We start from the raw sequence: 6,114 nt of genomic DNA, 5'->3' as shown, positions 1-6,114 counted from the left end.
CATCCCCTCAAGTGATACCCCTCCCCCACCCAATGCCTAGTTTAACCTCACAGTGGAAGATTTTACATAAAATCTGCTGCTCCCTTTACCAATAATTCCCCTGCCTTACAGAATGTTCTCTCTCCCTGCCTTACAGAATGTTCTCTTCCTGGCCACAGAAAGAAGGGATCTGTTTGATTTTAATCACTCTCCTTACAATCCCAGCTTAAGGGGATACAGGTAAAAACAAGAAAAGGAGTCAGCTGAAAAGACAAAGTTCTTGGCTCCAAATTAAAAACAATTCTGAACACTCCATATCTGAAAAACGTGCACATGATCCCTGGGAGGGCTTGGAAAAGAGCTGGCCTCTTACACTAATACATCAACTGTCAGTCTCTTTACACTAGAGGTTTAAAGACACACGCTGTTCTCGTTATGGAAGACGTGTTCTTCAGGGTACATCTGTAGCAACTTACCACTATTTCAAAATCAGTTGCAAATTTCATCTAGGTTTGGAATTCAACATTTATGTATTTTTTAGGCATATAAAATGATCTTAAATGAGAGGATATGTATAAAAACCAGTGAAAAGTTAAGTCTGTCTTTTTTTTTTTTAAGAAATAGAATACTAGAGGGGAGAGGCAGAGAAAGGGAGAGAGAGAGAATCCCAATCAGACTTCATGCTCAGCATGGAACCTGACACCGGGCTCAATCTCACAACCTTGAGACCATGACCTTAGCATAAATCAAATCAGAGGCTCAACTGCCTAAGCCACCCAGACACCCCTAAAACCTCTTATAAATACAAGTATTGTTGTTATTAGAAGAACATTAGCTATGTAATACAAGTCAATCTCTTATACAGTATACACCCAGAGAAATGGGTTATGCCTTTATTTTTTTAATGTTCTGTTTAAGATTTTTATCGCTTCTTGGACTTTTGGCTAAGATCAAGTGTAGTATCTGTTCTTATCAGTATATTTAAGATTTTTTTCTTTTTTTTCTATTTAAGATTTTTAAAAATATTTCAAGTTTTTATTTAAATTTTAGTTAGTTAACATATAGGGTAAAATTGGTTTCAGGAGTAGAGGGTTTTTTTTATTTAAATTCAATTTAGTTAACATATACTATATTCTTAGTTTTCAAGGTAGAATTTAGTGATTCATCAGTTTCATATAACACCCAGTACTCCTTACATCATGTGCCCTCCTTAATATCCATCACCCAGTTACACCATCCCACCTACCTCCCCTCCAGCAACCCTCAATGTGTTCTCTATAGTTGAGACTCTCCTATGGTTTGCTTCCCTCCTTAACTTTCAGTAAATCTGACTTTAAATGAAATGCATTATTTTCATATAATTTGTTTTATCCTCTCAGTGTTGACATATTTTAAATTAGTGAGTGAATCCATAAGGTACTGAAATGAAGCCGTGTGGTGTCCTCCAAATACAGTCACCAGTTATCTGTAACGCAACTGACTAGGATAAGATATGCAGAAAGTAACTCTTTATTATTACCTGTATGACCTTTTCAGCTCAGGCCACACTAATTTGAACATTTCAATTATTCAGCCAAGTCTGTGCTGAAGCTTTTCTTTCTGTTCTCTGTGGTGAAACTAGTTGTTTAAGCAAATGAAAGTATAAGTAAAATAAGAGCTCAGAGGAGAAAGTTTAAAATTTTTTATAAGTTTTGAATACATTCCCATTCAACAGAACAAGAAATGTAATAATTAAATATAGGCAATCACTTATTATCTAAACTTATATAACTCCTTAAAAAATTCTTTAGTGCTTGCCCAAAGGTTTGCAATATACACATTTGATTAGTCAATCTACCTTCAAATACCAGGAAAGTGCATCACATGGCATGTCAGATGGCATTTAAATTGCTTTTATTATATAATACATGGAAATGAAACTAAATTTGAGCTACAATTCTCTGCATTCCAGTCTATTCTCATTAATTCAGACTGACCACTCACTTTGCCTCCCTTTACTCTTTGAGTCTGAAATATAGGAAATGTTCTGTGTCTTGATTTGAGTGAGAGTTACACAGGTGAATACATGTGTAAAAATTAATTGTGTCCTTTATTATATATATGTTACACATCAATTTTTAGAACGTGATACACAGCATAAGACACCATCAATGTTCTCCCCACAGGCAGTACCACATTACAGAAAATATGGATGGAGCATATTTTGAAGGTTGTCTGGGCTCCTTGTGTCAACACTCAGAGCTCAAGAGTCTGAAGTCTCTGCTGATCAGTTATCATCACTCCAGTCCTAGAATGCCTTTGTTGTTCCAGCCAACCCACTTATAGATATCGTCTACTGTTCAAAAAAGCCAGACTCAGACCAAGAAAGAGGTATCTTGCCAATGAAACAATAACTTACAGCCCACATGGCAGCTGGGGGATGGTAGTGGGTATTTCGTATCCTAGTCAGAAAGAATTCCATCTTAATAATGATGGGAAATCTCAGCAAACTGAGAATCATCCACATTCACTTATTCATCAAGCATTTATTCCATGCTCATTATGTGCCAGACTCTATGCAGGAATACACAGTCATTATTCCAAGGATATCATTATATTTGGGAATAAACAAGCAATTACAATGTACCAACCCAGTAAGTGTGAGAGAGGGAATTGCAAGTTCTTTCAGTTGCTTAACTAAAAAATCTAGGAATCCTGTGAAGGGGTACAAAGAATTGTTTAGTACTGGCAGAAATATTCTATATTTCTGTATTTAATGGTAGTTTCACAGATGTAAAACTAGTGAAAGTTCATCTAGTTGAACACTGTAAATGAATGAAGTTTATTAATAAGTCGATTAAAGTTTAACTTAATTAGTCCTTTCTCTCATCCCGAGCTTATATGTGTGATCCACCCAACATCTAAAAACCAGCCCATTCCATCCACTCTTGCCCATCACTACCACTTTTGTCCCCACCACCACCACATGTGGCCTGATGACCATGGTAGCCTCCTGACTAGTCTTCTAATTCTGTTCTCCTGACATAAAACCCATTCTCCACATCTGTTCTTATAATGTAAATCTAGATCTTATTTCTTTGTTTGAAACTCTCAAATAGTTTCTAATCACAAATCACTCATAGAATAAAACTCAAATTCCTTACCAAGACCTCCAAGATGCTACATCAGGAACTTTAAACCTTTTTGGTCTGAGGACCAAAAGTTACACTCCTAAAGATTAATGAGAAACACCAAAAGCTGAGATAGAGCTACTGACATTTATCACATTACAAATTAAATATGAGATATTTTTATGTCTCTTTTAAAATAACTGTTAATGGTTGCTCTAGAATTTATATTATATTCAAAAAATATTATACCACTTCACATGGCATGCAAGGAAAATTCCTCTCTCCTTTTTGCTATTGTTTCATACATTTTACTCCTCTATGTTTTCCATAAATAAACACATTACAACTTGATTTAGACAATAAGTTATCTTTCAGAGCAATGTAAAGTGAAGAAAAAGAACTTGATACTTATGTTCACTAATGTCATTTCTTTTTTTTTAAAGATTTATTTATTTATGAGAGAGAGAGAGAGGAGAGAGAGAGAGAGAGAGAGAGGTAGAGACACAGGAGGAGGGAGAAGCAGACTCCATGCTGGAGCCCGACGTGGGACTCCATCCTGGGACTCCAGGATCGTGCCCTGGGCCAAAGGCAGGCGCTAAACTGCTGAGCCACCCAGGGATCCCCGCTAATGCCATTTCTAGTGCTTTTCATTTCTTCACAGAGAGCCAAGTTTTTACCTGGAATCAGATTCTTCTGCTTAAGGAACTTCCAGTAACATTTTTTATAAAACAGATTCACAGGTAATGAATTCTCTCAGGCTTTATTTGTCTGAAAAAGTCCTTAATTCTTTTTTATTTTTGAATGATAATGTCTGCTGGGTATAGAATTCTGGGATGACATTTGTTTTCAGTGCTTTAGATATAATTTCATTGTCTTCTGCCCTATGGAATTCTGATAAGGAGACTCTTTTAATTTTTATCTTTGTTCCACTTTATGTAATGTATCTTTTTACTCTTATACTACACTTAAGATTTTCTCTTCATCTTTGGTTTTCAGAAGCTTGAGTACAATGTGTCTACATTTTCTACATTTTCGTTTTTTGATTGATTTTGTTTTGTATTCCTACTTGGTGTTCCCTAAGTTTCTTAGATCTATAATTTGCCATCCTTTGTTAATTTTAGAAAATTCTCAGCCATATATTTCAAGTATCTCCAATTTCATTGATTCTTTTCTTTTCTTTTCTTTTTTTTAAGATTTTGTTTATTTATCCATAGAGACACAGAGAGAGAGGCAGAGACACAGGCAGAGGGAGAAGCAGGCCCCCTACAGGAAGCCTGACGTGGGACTCCATCCCAGGTCTCCAGGATCACACCCCAGGCTGCAGGCGGTGCTAAACCGCTGTGCCACTGGGACTGCCCCATTGATTCTTTTCTAAACTCTATTGATTCTACTGATAAACTTATCAAAGGTATTCTCTGTTTTTCATCTGCAGCATTTCCATGTGATTGTTTCTTATAGTTTCCATTTCTCTTGGGAAGTTCATCATATGATATTGTACATTGTCAATTTTTTCTACTGGAAACTTTATTTTTTTTTACAGATTTCATTTATTCATGAGAGACACAGAGAGAGAGACAGAAACACAGGCAGAGGGAGAAGCAGGCTCCATGCAGGGAGCCTGATGTGGGACTTGATCCTGGGACTCCAGGATCACACCCTGAGTGGAAGGCAGAGGCCCAACCACTGAGCCACCCAGGCATACCTCTACTGGAACCTTTAACATATTAATCATATTAATGTTAAATCCCTTTTGATAGTTTCAACTGAAGGACCTGGTTTAGGCTTCATGCCTTTCCCACAGAGGTTGTTGTTCCCTTCTTCCAGGCATGCACAACAAAGGAGCTTTGCCCTGGACTCTAATTCTGCCGTCTTTCTCATGAGTACCCACTGAGGTCTATGAAAAAGACCCTGTGAGTAGGTGTCAATTCTTCATTCAGAGGCTCCCAGGCTTTCTATACTTCCATATTAGCTATCCCTAGCCTTTATCCCATTTATTAAAAATTTTATCTGTCATTTTTCTTATCAGCTTGTATGGTTTATGTACCATCTCTCATTGGAGGCACCTGTCTTTCCTTAGATTTCAGATAATTTCATTGTCCCAATTCCTCACGCATTTGAGGGATTCAAGAAAAATTGTGTGTAGCCTCTGGAAAACTTTCATAGGTTCATGAGATAATGAAGTGAAAAATACAAATAATCCTAAGTATTATTATAAAAATCACTTTAATGTGGTGGGCTCTCTGAATGGCTTTGGGCATTCTGTGTAGTCTTTGAGGCTTGATATCCTCCATGGTGCAATCTCACCCACCTTTCTGACATTATCACCAAACACAATCACAGTGCAGTGTAGTTTCTGCACTACAGCCAGTCATGCTGGTTTTTTCATTCTGCCTGCACATCAAGCTCTCTGATGATCTAGATATTTGGCCTTCACTATTTACCCCATATAAAATGATGTCCTTTGCATCTTTGAAGGACTGACTGCTTGTTATTATCCAAATTTCACCCTGAAAGTATCTTCTCAAAGAGATTTTCCATGATCACCTCAGTCTAAAGAACCTTTATACACATATCCACTTTAAGACATTTTATATCATATAACACTATTTTCTTCTTTCAAAAATTATTTGGATTCTCCATATTTTTAATTTGCTAATTTTATATCTTTCTCTAAAATTTTGGTGTGTTTGCTATAATATCTAGAGTAACTAGAACAGCCTCTGTTGTATAGTAGCAACTCTTCAAAATGTATGTGAATAAAATGTCTTAGATTAATTTATTGACCAAGTAGTATCATCATTATCAAGCTAATTCTGTCTTTTAAAATCATTAAAAACAGGAAACAACTCCCAATGGGTTGTTTCACTAGCCAGGTATAGTTAGTATATAGTTGGAAATGTTCTTTGAACTGAGTTGTTTTTTAATCTAGGCCCAGTTGAACTCACTTCAGAGACAGGCTTAGCCACCAGAGACATGGAAGCATGGCTGAGAATCTAAAATATGATTTCAACACATGATAAAGTGA

General features: G+C 36.4%; 1 pseudogene; it reads left to right on the top strand.

Moving 5' to 3' along the window:
- Window positions 1–903: 903 nt before the first annotated feature.
- LOC112666114 (U2 spliceosomal RNA) lies at window positions 904–991 on the top strand (annotated as a pseudogene).
- Window positions 992–6,114: the final 5,123 nt, after the last annotated feature.

This window comes from Canis lupus, chromosome 20, assembly GCF_003254725.2.
Source record: "Canis lupus dingo isolate Sandy chromosome 20, ASM325472v2, whole genome shotgun sequence".
Lineage (NCBI taxonomy): Eukaryota > Metazoa > Chordata > Mammalia > Carnivora > Canidae > Canis > Canis lupus.
The sequence above is the reverse complement of the archived record's forward strand: the minus strand, read 5'-3'. Positions and strand labels throughout refer to the sequence as shown.